Genomic DNA, 14,714 nt, shown 5'->3' on the forward strand with positions numbered 1-14,714 from the left:
TATCTTAGTTGGTTGTAATGGCCTCTTTTTGTACCACTATTTTGACATTTGTGCACAACTACTAGTATAGTTTTTACCAAGTATTGACATTTATGGGTGAACTTTATTGATGCATCTTTGAGTGGGTATTAGGTGACACTATGAAATGCCCACTCTATTATCCTTCAATACTTGATGATCTCTGCAAGTTGTTTTGTTAATACATAAGAACCAATGAATATTTTTGAAGGTGTGAACTTGCATACAAAGATAAGCCAAAAAGTCATCAAATTTTGATGTATAGTTTAGAAAATGCAAGTGTGCACAATTAAGGTTTGTGAATATTGGTATGTTACGTTAATACATAAGAACCAATGAATATTTTTGAAGGTGTGAACTTGCATACAAAGATAAGCCAAAAAGTCATCAAATTTTGATGTATAGTTTAGAAAATTCAAGTGTGCACAATTAAGGTTTGTGAATATTGGTATGTTTCATTAATACATAAGAACCAATGAATATTTTTGAAGGTGTGAACTTGCATACAAAGTGTAGGACAAGAAAACGGGTTAAATGCATAACATACTATGAGAAAATCACAAAACTCAATCAACATATATTAGCACCCACTAGTTCTACCATGAAATCCAAACTAATCAAAAGAAAGAAAACATAATTAAAAACTCCCTTTTCCGTTTGTAGCTCCCATGTCCTTCTTTCTTCTCCAAATGATTGTAGCTCCAAAGTTGCCTATAGTGCACACAAAATTGAAGCAAAGAGCCTATGATAGGGATAAAGCCATCAGAATACTTGAAGTGTGATTTAATGTGAGAGAAAGAATGCAAAATGCAAAGAAGTAGAGACTCAAAGACTCAAAGATTTAGATTTTCAAAACTTAAGCATTCAGATCCAAGGACCCAGAATGAGACAAAGAGTGTCCAATTTATAATTGACCTGGAGGATGAGAGCATTGGATTTTTCACCCATAGATATGAGATGTGGCAAGAGATTCCTTTGAGAATCCATGACGCATATGACAAAATATGCCAATTGTGAGATTCTATGACACATGCAAGTCAAACTTGGCTAAATGTGGAAGAGAATCTGTGACGCATCATAAGACACCTCAACCCACTTAAAGCCAAGAATCTATGACAAAGAAGCCAAATAGAGACATGCGTAAGAGAATAAGAATATTTGATTATGAGAAGTCTTAACCAAGTGTCGAAGGAGAATCCATGAGGTTTCATATCCAAGTGTCATGATGATACAATATTTTATGGAATATTCGAATCAAAAATCCTCCTATTCAACAAAATAAGAATTAGTAGAAAATGGAATTAATGATGGAAAATGGAACTTAGGAAATTGTACATTTCCATGGTTTGTAGATAATGAATCAATTAATTAATAAAATTAATTAATTGAGGATGATAATTAGGAATAATAATTAGTGAGAAAAATAGAATTAAATTATGGGTTATTTAATCCTATAGAGAAAATTAGTAGATAATTGGCCAAATTGATTAAATGAATGCGACAGTATCCTTTGATGAAAATGCGATGATGATGGATATGGAATAAGATGATGAAAAGGTAGACCAAAGCCATGGTCAAATTGATTGATAGATCGAAATTGATAACATGCCAAGGACACATGACATGAATTGGTTGATATGTAACATTTAACCGACATTGTAAATGCTACAAGATTGAAATTGATTGATAAGGTTTGATCATAATAACATCGAAGAACATTGTTAATGTTATTAAAATGGTTGATAATGCCATGATCTGACATTGAAAGCCTCAACAATGTCAAAGATTGGATGACATGAATGATAGTTTGACCTAGCACTGAGAGCCACGATAGTACTAAGGTCAGATTGATAAGATTAATAGGTTGATAGGTTTCCAAGGCACTGAAAGCCACAACAATACCTAGGAGTCAGACAAATGATGAGTGATTTGGGATATTTGATAAGTTTTGGGTTGATTAGGACCGATTCTGAGTGATTTCGGGTTGATTTGGGGTGATTCCGATTTGATTTGATACGATTTCGAGTTGATATGAAATTGATGTGAAAGGGGATACAAATGATGAAATATGGTCAATCTGGCCAAAAGATCAAAGTTAGTAGAATGAGAAAATGGGACAAATTAGTATGAAGAAGTGATGAAGTCGTAGATGTGAACCATTTTTGAGTGTCTACACAAAGATAAGCCAAAAAGTCATCAAATTTTGATGTATAGTTTAGAAAATACAAGTGTGCACAATTAAGGTTTGTGAATATTGGTATAATATGTCATTTATAGATTTGTGTAGTATAATAATTATTACATTCAATACCTTGTTGAAATAGGTAGACAAATGCTTAATTAAAATGAAACTCTAGATAGTGAGTACAAGGTTTTAGAGGCCCCCTCGAAAATTCAAAAAAATAATGATTTTTAATGGAGCATCTTAAAATAATCTTGGCACAGTAAGTGTATGATTTATATTAAGCATAATCGCACAAAGACGTGTTCATGACTCCTTAGGATGTGTCCCAAAAATTAGTACAAATCTCCCATTTCAAAGACTTTGCAAGGTTCATAGTCAAAGATAAAAATCTAATGGTTTTGGATGTATTAATGGAGCTTTATTTTGATATGGCAAATGGAATGCAGCGCATCATAGCATAAAGGGCCAGAGCGCAAATGCAAGTCTTTTGAGTAAATAAGCACGATGCAGACAGAGAATGACCTTGTCCTTCCTAAAGCATATGTACATGTCCCAGACTCTCAAAGGTACATTATAATAGACATAAATGGGAAAAGATGACCATGAACCATCCCAGTCAGTCTCATAGATTAGTTTTATATCATCGAGTGGCATAGGAACATGATCAAAGAAAAACAAAGAAAATAATAAATCACTCACTAAACAGCATGAACCAACAGCTATGCTTGTCCATTTTTACTTGCTTTTTAGTGTTTTAGGTGTTTAGATGGTGTTTGATAGGTTGATAATGCGATAGCACTGTTTGTGGATTCAGTTGATAAGTTCATAGTGATTTGTTGGATTGATTGTTGGTTCACATTGCCCGGATAGTGTGATTGGCATTGAAGTGTAGTGCTTTGGGTTTTAGTCTGCAATGTGCAAGTGTTTACACAAAAGGGGTGGTTATCCGCAGTGAGTATGTACAAGGTTTATTGCAAATTTTTGACAGGTTTTGTGATTTTTAGGGTTTTTGAGGATCGTATTTGAATGTCTAGGATTTTTTCAGGATTGTATAAGCATATACAATTGTTAGCTCCAATCCGTTATGCGATAGGTCCAATGGATAGAAAGCACGTAGGGATATGCCCCCAGTTCAAATTCAAACTCATGCACCATGTAGGTAATATGCCCCCAGACAAGACGCAAACTATGTACAAAGGCCAATGACAGAGTGTGTGTGCAGACTGGTGATGCTTAGGCAAGGTAACAAGGACATTAACCAGTTCGTGAGCCATGATAAGGGACCAAGGATGTCTTGCAATATGAAAGATATGATCAAGGAATGATGGAGGGGGAAAAGACCAGATGGAATCCTGATAGATGGAGGAGCAACACTGATTACACATGGCACCTGTTTGCCAGGTTTTCACCATGGTACTTGCCCAAAGCGCCTGTTTTCCAGGTTTTCACTTTTGGACGAAATTTTTCTCTTGACTCAAATTTTCGTGCCAAGATGCCTATTTTCCAAGTTTTCATCAAGGCATCCATTTTTCCATGACTTTTTTCACTGTTTTCTTTGCTTTTTTCATGACTTTTTACTTCTTCTTTTTTGATATTTTTTCAGAACTTTTAGATGAAATCAAGAATGTCACTGCAAATGCTGAGAAGATATCTATTGTTGGTGCTGCTAGCTGATGAGCTCTGGATCCATGACTGACCATAACTATGGAGGATTTGTTCTGAGTTTGTAGCTAAAATCAAACCACTAGAAAGGCTTCGAGAGATACCATCATGTACCATACGTAAGACAATGTCTATCTCTTGCGAATCAAGGCATCTAAGGATAAATGGGTCAATAGAAATGTCATGTGGGATATCACTGATGATGACATATGTAAAGGCTTGTTGGATAAAGGACTGATTTTTGTTATAAGACAAATTAGGTAGCTGGATTTGGGGATAAACAAAGGGATATAAGGGAGGGTTGGGAGGTTTGAGACCAATGACCTTCTGCATGAACGCTGATTGAGAGACCTCCAAAATACTTTGTGGCATGTTGAACACTGGAACACTGATATTCATGGCATCATATTTTTCATTTTGTATCAATGGGAGCTGCTTAGCTTTTGATTTTTTATAGTCTAATGGTGCCTTTTGATTTTCACCAAGAGACCTATGCTTGCTATCTTTTTCTCTTTTTTCTTTGTAACTATAAAGTGGGGTTGGCTCCCCAAAATATGCCAATGTGTTCTCTTTATGAGAAACTACTTCTTTATGATCTTCAGTCATAATGCCTTCAAATTCTATTATAAAAGTGTCATCATTGTCGAATTGATCAAAAATTGGTGGTCCACGTTGGTCCCAATCCAAAGGTTCAGGATAACTTGAGGAGATGTCATCATCAGTGTTGAATGGGCTTTGGTTGAAGGTAGATATATGGGTAACTGATTTAAGTGGGTCATTGGGGTTATGCTCAGAGGCTAGGGGATTGTTGGTTTCAAGTGGGATATCCTTAGATGCCTTTTCATAATTTGAAACATCCATAGTCTTACATGTAGGTATCGTGGTACCAGGAGGACCAATTCCTAATGGTTTAAATCCAAGCCCCAAACTATGAGGTTGCCCTTCTGTAGTGATAGGTGCAATGATTCCTTGTTTCTGAGATCGAAGACCACTATAGCTATCATAGCCTTGTTTCTGTATGATGGTAAACCCAACTCCATACTTGCTAGGAGATATCAAAGTGGGTTCTCATTCTGCTTTTTCTTTCTCAATACATACGGATGTATTCTCATTGATAGAAGTATCATTCTTTGTACTGATGGGAGAAAGTGGTGACTCCCTAATGTGAGAGACTTGAGACATAAATTACTCTCCAAACCTATTGTCTTCAATCTTCATCTTTTCCTTGGCTTTACTGAGTAGTATATCAGCATCCACATACTTAGAGGAATTTGTGGGTTGTGCTTCATTATTTGTTGGGATTTGGTATGCAGTAGCATCTCTTAGATTAGCACAAAATTGGAAAGGATCTGGATCGCCAGGGATGGTAACCTCCACGTTGTCATAGGAAAACTTCAAACATTGATGATATGTAGAAGGGACTGCTTTCATAGCATGAAGCCAAGGGCTTCCTAGTATCATGTTGCAATTCATTTCGATGTCTAGGACATGGAACAATGTGTCTTTAGTAGCTGGACCAACTTTGATAGGTAATGCGATGATGCCCCTACAGAAGCGTTCACCATCATCATAAGCTTTTATTGTGATTCTTCAAGAGGGATCCACATCATCTTCAGAATAACCCAAATTGTTGACAACCTTAAGAGTACAGATGTTCAGTCCTGCTCCTCCATCTATTAAGACACGTCTGACTTTGGCATTATGGATGAAGACTTTGAGATAAAGGGGATCATTATGGTTAGGTTTTTCCTTAGGAATATCTCGAGGTGAAAAAGTGATATGTTGTGATGCGGATAGGTTCCCAACCATGGCTTGGAATTGGGTAACATCAATGTTATCTAGGATTACTGACTCTTTAAGGGCTTGATCCAAGATCTTTTGATGTTAGGGAGATGCATGCAGTAGGTCCAAAATGGATATTTGTGCAGGGGTTTTTTCGAGTTGTTCAACAAGGCTATAATCAGATGAAGTAGGAGCAGTAGGTCTACTTGGAGGTGCAGGTCTAGTAGAAGCAGTAGGTCTAGATGGGGCTCCAAGTAGGGTGATCTTGCTACGGCGTGTAGTGACAGCACAACGAGGGTCTTCAGCCTTCAATGTGAATGTGGATATGCGAAAGTCAGACTCATTAAAGCAATTGATGGTGTAGTCATAGCTAGTGCATGTGTAATTCACATTACCTTGTGAGTTTGATTTTGAACTTGAGGGTTTCTCTTTTTCATGATTACCCAAAGGATCTTTGAAAATAGTATGATCAGAGTTGGATGCTAACAGTGATGGATCAACTGTGATTACACCATCATCAATAAGATCTTGTATTGCATGTTTCAATTGGAAGCACGATGAAGTCTTGTGTCCTTTGGTGTGATGGTAATCACAATACTTTTTGTCATCCCACCAATCTGCTTTAGTCAGTAGTTCATCTTTGATTGGGGGTAGCTGCAGGAAGTTATTACTCAGTAACTGTTGTAATGCAATCTCAAGTGGTATTCCCAATGGTGTGAATTTTCTATCCTTGGTTCTAGGATGTCTTTTGTCTTGTGTGGAAGTCTCAGTTTTCTATTGTTGAGGTGTTGTTTGATTAGGAGTTTGTGAATTTGTGGGGTTTGTGCCTTTCAAAGTCAATTGAGGTTGTGTTGTGCTAATTGTTCGAGCATCCACAATGCCATCATTAGTCACGTTCTTGTTTTTGGAAAAAAAATTTGGCTTGTCATTAGACGAGTTGGTATTGGTATTGTCCTTGTTTGTCTTGAGGATTCCCTTACGGATAAGAGCATCTTCAATACTAGCCCCTTTTTTCATCAGTTTAGAAATGGTGCTTGGGCTCTTGATTTTAAATTCATACATTAAGTCGGGGACTAAGTTTTCAATGCACAATTTTACTTGTTGTTCTTTAGGAATGTCTAGTGAGCATTGACTAACTAAGCTTCTCCAACGGAGTAAGAATGTGACGAATGGCTCTACTTCCTTTTATTTAGTTGAGCACAAATTAGAAAGTGTCACCTCATTTGTAATGTTAAAGGCAAAGTGGGAGATAAACTTGTCTACTAGCTCTGACCAAGATTTGATATTACCAGGAAGTTTGGAGTACCATTCAAGTGCAGGCCCACCTAGAGAACGAGGGAACAATCTCATAAGGTAAGTGGGCTCATCACTGAGTTCGGTACATGAAGCAAAAAATTCTCAAATGTGATCAATAGGGTTTCCTTTTCCTTGGTATTTTTCAAACCTTGGAGCCTCAAAGTGTCTTGGGAATGGAGGCATATACAGACTTTTATTGAATGGATTAGGACGTAGGTCCCTTTCTGTATATAGAGCCTGTTTCTTTTGGACTCCTTATGCCTTGACTTGTTTGGAAAGTTGTTTGAATTGTTGTAATAGTTCCTCATTGGAGTTTTGCATGATGGTCTTTCCTTCAAGTCTTTTGTGTCTATGAGTAGACCGTTTGTTGTGGCAAGAACTATGTCTACTTGGTTCTGACATTTTTGTGTCTGATGAGTCTGATGAAGTGTTGCTAGGTGGTGGAGGTATGTTGGCACCTCGAAGACAGAAAGGTCCCTATTGTTGGGGAACTTTTTGTGGTATTTGATGTGGCACTTTTTGTGGGATTGACTACGATTGTTGTACCATGTTTTGTTGTTGTGCCATGGGTTGTGGTTGTTGTTGGGATACCTCTGTTGGTTGTATGTGAGACCATGTGTTTGCTTGTTGTTGTAGAGGTATTTCTTGAGGTTGTTGTGGCACGTGTTGTTGTTGTAACAAATGTTGCTGGTATGCGATTTTTTGCTCAAGGCATCTTTGGTATTCCAATTGTTGCTTGAGTTGCTCTTGTTGTTTAGCAAACATCATTTGTTGTTGTTGGAATTGCTGCTGAAATTGTTGTTGATAAATTGTGTAGAGTTCAAGTGGGTCAACATGGGATTGTGTGTTAGGAATGTTGGATGTTTGCCCCACTTGTGGTTGTTGTCATTTTGTTTGATGTTGTTTTTGATATGTGGGATGTGTGTCAAGCGGATGTAGACTTGATTGTACCTTGGAAGTGTTGAGTCCTTGTACCATTGTAGGTTGTTGTTGTCATGGGGGTTGACTAAGTCCTTGAGAATTGAATATCATGTTTGTATTGTTGTTTTGGTACCTTTGTGTTTTAGATGTTCCTACTTGCGACATCATATTGACTTGACTATGAGATACATTTCTATTGGGAATGGGTGTAATGTCAATAAGACTTTTCCTTTGTGTGTCCATAGGGATGGTTGCGCTTGATGTTTCACATGTTGTACTTATGAGAGGTTCTATAGTGTTTGATGTCGTAGCACTTGGTAAAGTTAGGAGCAAAGGTGTACTTTGTTGATTTGCCTCCAAAGAAGGTATGTTTGGCATTCCTAGAGCACAATTCCCTTGAGGTGAATCTTGTTGTTGCATCATGTGACTAAAATCAAGTCTTAATGTCCTTTTGGGGTGTTTAGGGATTGGTGGTATTTCATCAAACAAGGGGTTAACATTGATGTGTTCAAATATACTTTGGAGGATTTCGATGGTTGACTCTTGACAGGACCTTATAGGTGCCATTATTATGTTTGAAAACTCCAAAGGTTGTTTTCCCTTATCTAAGTCCAAATTGATCATGGGTTGTATGTTTCAATAGTTGTGTTGGTTTGATTTTTTGACTTAGGACCTTCCAAGTTTGGGTTAAATTTGACAATTTCTTGGGCTGCCAAACATTTGAAGTTGTTGCGAAAATTATTTGTCTTGACATGCCCTAGCCATTTCTTCATCAGTGATGCCATAATCAGTGTCAGAGTCATCACTTAGGTGTACAGTACCTCATTATATGTTTGATGTGTTAGGTTGGCTAAATTCAAAGGAATTAGATTGTTCATCTTCAGGTGTGGTTGGTACACTTCCTCCTCCTGGTGGTATTGGCATGAATATAGGTTCAAAGTCAGGACTCCATTGAACCATCCCATGTGTGGGGGAAGTGTTTGGAGGAAATATCATGGTAGGTGCATTGTTCAAGGTTTGTTGTGCCATAGCTTGATTATGAGGATCTTGCAGATACATGTTCAAGGGGTCTGCTAGTAATGGTTGTGATGCCTCGATTCGGTCTTCATCAAAGGTATGTTGGGTTTTCTTGCTCTTTTTCTGTCTTGGGTGAGGTTTTGGTTGTGCTTGTACCTCAAAAAATAAAGGTTGATAGAGTTCCTCAGGTCTCTAAGCTGATTGTGTCCTAGTAAGTGCTGGCATGATACCTAAGAGTGCAAATTCAATGGAATTTTTGAGTGTTTTGGGTGATTTAGCGTGGTGGGTATGCAAGATATGAGTGTTTTTGGGATTTTTAATTGTTTAGGAATGTTATGCAATGTGAGGAAATGCTAGATGAATTATGGTTTTGATGTGCAAAGTGAAAAATTTCCTAGGGATGTTATGCAAATGCAAATGCAAGGTGATGTTTTGAAGTTTGACTAGAGGGGATGAAAATGACTCTAAGGTATGCAAAATGACAGTTAGGGTTATGTCTTGGACTTGGTAATGATACTAAAGGTAAGTATATGGAAGGTAGAATATGAAAAGGATGGTGTTCTAGGGTTTTTAATGACGTTTGGGACATGCAAAATGAGGGTAAATGCTCAAGAAGGTAATTTGGTTGACGGACAATTTGATAGGGTTTGGTAGTGAAAATGATGCTAAGGATTTTGATCAATGCAATATGAAGGGGGATATACCACTAGGGTAAGTCAAAATGATGTTTGGGGATGCTAGGGATATGATTATGCTATGACAAAGGTATATGGAAAGTTTTGAACTTAGGTAAAACCTTTTAGAAAGTATTTTGTCTAGGAGTTTAACCTTGTGATAAAGGACTTTGGATCTTGACCAAAAACTGATAAAAGACGAAAAGATCAAATTGATAAAAGATTACAAGGTCAAATCTATCAAGACATAGATAGATATTGACCAAATAAAATGATAAGAAAAGAGAAAAAGACTAGTCAAGATCCATTATCCGTCAACACTAGGAGATACTCTAAGACTCATACTTTGCTTAGATTTTTGACTAAATTCAAAGGTTTTGGGGCTTCAAAATGACGTTTAGAGGACTTGAAATGGTGGTGATGATGAGTGGATATGTGATATGGACAATGCCTATGATGCAAAAGGGGATTTTGGGTGCAAGATACGGTTTTGGGTCAAGTGCAGAATGGGTAGGTGTAGAGGCTCCTAAATGCAATTTTTGGGTCCTAAAGTGCAGTTCGAAGGCCCAAAATGGTCATGCAGGTACCCAAGTGTGCTCTAATATTTCCAAGTGTGCCCTAATAGTACCAACTATTTCATTGATGCACCTGGAGCCAGTTTGGGCGCAGTTGGTAGTTTCTGGGCGCAATTGGTAAGCTAGGAAAAATGTTTGTTGATTCTGAAGGGTATGGTTACCAAACTGACATGCTAGGAAGCTAAGATGCTAGGGTTGATGTTAGGATGGGTTGGGAGATGTAAAATGAAGGTTATGATGTATAGAATGATGTATTAAGTGAAGGTGATGAAGATTAGGTGTTGTAGAATGCAGATCTGGGCAAGCTAGTGCAAGGGGAGCTAACCAGGTACCTAAGGACACTGTTGAAGCGACAAAATGTTATGTGGAACCCAAAACTGGATCTTAGGACCACCAAGTGCACCCAAAAAGTGTAGACTATGTCAATGATGTAGTTGGGGCCCATTTGGGCACAGTTGGTAGTTTCTGGGCGCAGTTGGTAAACTGGGCTAAAATTGAGGCAATTCTGGAAGCTATGATTTTAGGATTGATGTTACAAAGAGGCCAATAGTAGGGGACAATGTTAATACCAGTATGAATTCTCAAAATGATGGTTAGGACACCCAAAATGAGGGTTAAATTAGTCAAGATGATGAATAGGTATGCAAAGATGCAAGGTGGTGAATGCAAAGTGCTGATTTTGAGATGGGAATGCAAAAAAATAAGGAAGGTAAACTGAACCTAAATGGATGCAATATGAAAGGTAATAGATACTAAATGAGAACTAAAAGGTGCAATATGAAGTCTATATGATGCATGAATGAGGCCTATACTAGGGTGAATGCAAGTGAAGTCTATGCAAGTGTGAGATCTACATTTTGCCAAGCACATTTAGGAGCACAAGTCAACATGTTTTCCAAGGTTTGAGTGTGTTGAACCAAAGTTTGCAAAGTTTGATAAAGGTTGAAATGTTTTGGCAATGTGTGATTTTTTGACAAGTTCAAATGATATCCAAGGTGTAAATTTAAAAGTTTGGCTTTTATCTTGATTATGTTTTACACACACACGCAAGATACATTAAGACAAGAATAGTTGTTGTTAAAAGTAACAAACACACCACAACCTAGGCTTTTAGGACTGTATCCACTGAATTCCTACTTGAACCAAAGTTTAGCCACGCTTATTCAGAGCGAACAACCTAGGATCTTGGCACCACAGGCTCCCCCTTACAACGCACTCACTTCTCGAGGCTACCAAGATCTGCTTCCCAAGGGGCATGACTTCCCAAGGGACTATTGCCTCTACTAAGGACCACAAGAATGTAGGATGTCTTCACGGGCATGGGTGACCCCTTGAGCTAGTGGATAGAAAGGATTTTGGCCACTAAAACACAGTTTTTAGTAAGGGCATTCCGTTCGGCAAGTGAATGATAAACTTTTGTAGAAGGTCTCCCAGCCCCAAGAATCGAGGTTTAACACACCACAAGGGTACTGGAGGAGAGCTATCATGCAGCAATACCGTTGATATGGCTTTCACCATAATCAAATTTTATATAGCGGCTAGAATTTTGACCTGGCTTTGGCCCGTTACCGCTCTGAGATCGTCCCCTGGCATACCCAATATCGAGTATCTTGATCCAAGGCAGGCCTCCTATAGAAGTTACATGGATTTCTCTTACACCCAAGATCCACGAATGGCGAGGGGAGAGGATACATCCAATGCAACTCCTAGGGATTTAACATTGTAGACACGACAGGCAGAAAAGAAAAAGGTTCATTTTAAGCACCAAACAAAATGTTATCTAATCTAGGAAATCCACACACATAGTTTTGAAAGACACACAAAGTCTTCGACAACGTCTTGCAAAGTACACATTAGTAGTTTCTTATGATCACGTCTTCATCCAATGATTGCCACGTGCTGCAAATAGACCATCAGTAATACAAAATCACCTAATCTATGTCCTAGAGAGTGATAGGAACCTGAAATGCAGATTTTGTTTGATGCATGTGCTTATTGTGAACCCAAGTGTGCTCTAACAGAGAAAATTGCACCCCAGAAGGCCAAAATGGCTCAGAACACTCCCAAGTGTGCCTAGATAGTGCCAATTGTGTCAATGATGCAGTTGGGGCCCATTTGGGTGAAGTTGGTAGTTTTACGAAACAATTGGGAAGTCAGGTGCAAAGTGTGGGGAAATGGTGCCTAGACAAAACCCAGAAATTGAAACTTTCAAAGCTGCACTCCCAAGTGCACCCAAACAGTGCAGACTATGTCAATGATGCAGTTGGGGCCCAGTTGGGTGCATTTGGTAAGTTAGAAACAACATAAAGAGGTTTTGGTCGCTTCTGGGCTCCTAAAACTGCTCCTAGGGGTCCCAAGTGCGCCTTGACAGAGCAGAGTGCACCCTAGGACAGCAAGCTAACAGAATGCATGAAACAAGAGCATATAAGTGTTTTACTGAACCCCCTAATTAATCTAGGTGTGAAAAGGGATAGCAGATAGTCGTTATACCCTTCCAAGTGAGGTCCTTCCTTGCACCTACAAGCACAAAACAAGAAAACTCAAGTTAGATATGCATGTTCACGTCGGGTTCACCAAATGTAGGACCAGAAAATGGGTTAAATGCATAACATACTATGAGAAAATCACAAAACTCAATCAAAATACATTAGCACCCACTAGTTCTACCATGAAAGCCAAACTAATCAAAAGAAAGCAAACATAATTAAAAACTCCCTTTTCTGTTTGTAGCTCCCATGTCCTTCTTTCTTCTCCAAATGATTGTAGCTCCAAAGTTGCCTATAGTGCACACAAAATTGAAGCAAAGAGCCTATGATAGGGATAAAGCCATCAGAATACTTGAAGTGTGATTTAATGTAAGAGCAAGAATGAAAAATGCAAAGAAGTAGAGACTTAAAGACTCAAAGATTTAGATTTTCAAAACTTAAGCATTCAGATCCAAGGACCCAAAATGAGACAAAGAGTGTCCAATTTATAATTGACCTGGAGGATGAGAGCATTAGATTTTTCACCCATACATATGAGATGTGGCAAGAGATTCCTTTGAGAATCCATGACGCATATGACAAAATATGCCAATTGTGAGATTCTATGACACATGCAAGTCAAACTTGGCTAAATGTGGAAGAGAATCTATGACGCGTCATAAGACACCTCAACCCACTTAAAGCCAAGAATCTATGACAAAGAAGCCAAATAGAGACATGCGTAAGAGAATAAGAATATTTGATTATGAGAAGTCTTAACCAAGTGTCGAACAAGAATCCACGAGGTGTCATATCCAAGTGTCATGATGATACAATATTTTATGGAATATTCGAATAAAAAATCCTCTTATTCCACAAAATAAGAATTAGTAGAAAATGGAATTAATAATGGAAAATGCAACTTAGAAAATTGTACATTTCCATGGTTTGTAGATATTGAATCAATTAATAAATAAAATTAATTAATTGAGGATGATAATTAGGAAGAATAATTAGTGAGAAAAATAGAATTAAATTATGGGTTATTTAATTCTATAGAGAAAATTAGTAGATAATTGGCCAAATTGATTAAATGAATGCGACAGTATCCTTTGATGAAAATGAGACGATGATGGATATGGAATAAGATAATGAAAAGGTAGACCAAATCCATGGTCAAATTGATTGATAGATCAAAATTGATAACATGCCAAGGACACATGACATGAATTGGTTGATATGTAACATTTAACCGAAATTGTAAATGCTACAAGATTGAAATTGATTGATAAGGTTTGATCATAATAACATCGACGTATATTGTTAATGTTATTAAAATGGTTGATGATGACATGATCTGACATTGAAAGCCTCAACAATGTCAAAGATTGGATGACATGAATGATAGTTTGACCTGGCACTAAGAGCCACGACAGTACTAAGGTCAGATTGATAAGATTGATAGGTTGACAGATTTCCAAGGCACTGAAAGCCACAACAATACCTAGGAGTTGGACAAATGATGATTGATTTGGGATATTTGATATGTTTTGGGTTGATTAGGACTGATTCTGAGTGATTTTGGGTTGATTTGGGGTGATTCCGAGTTGATTTGATACGATTCCGAGTTGATATGAAACTGATGTGAAAGGGGATACAAATGATGAAATATGGTCAATCTGGCCAAAAGATCAAAGTTAGTAGAATGAGAAAATGGGACAAATTAGTATGAAGAAGTGATGAAGTCGTAGATGTGAACCATTTTTGAGTGTCTACACAAAGATAAGCCAAAAAGTCATCAAATTTTGATGTATAGTTTAGAAAATGCAAGTGTGCACAATTAAGGTTTGTGAATATTGGTATAATATGTCATTTATAGATTTGTGTAGTATAATAATTATTACATTCAATACCTTGTTGAAATAGGTAGACAAATGCTTAATTAAAATGAAACTCTAGATAGTGAGTACAAGGTTTTAGAGGCCCCCTCGAAAATTCAAAAAAATAATGATTTTTAATGGAGCATCTTAAAATAATCTTGGCAAAGTAAGTGTATGATTTATATTAAGCATAATCGCACAAAGACGTGCTCATGACTCCTTAGGATGTGTCCCAAAAA

This window comes from Cupressus sempervirens, chromosome 3 (genome assembly GCF_028749045.1).
Source record: "Cupressus sempervirens isolate cs-2001-9-10 chromosome 3, ASM2874904v1, whole genome shotgun sequence".
Classification (NCBI taxonomy): Eukaryota; Viridiplantae; Streptophyta; class Pinopsida; order Cupressales; family Cupressaceae; genus Cupressus; species Cupressus sempervirens.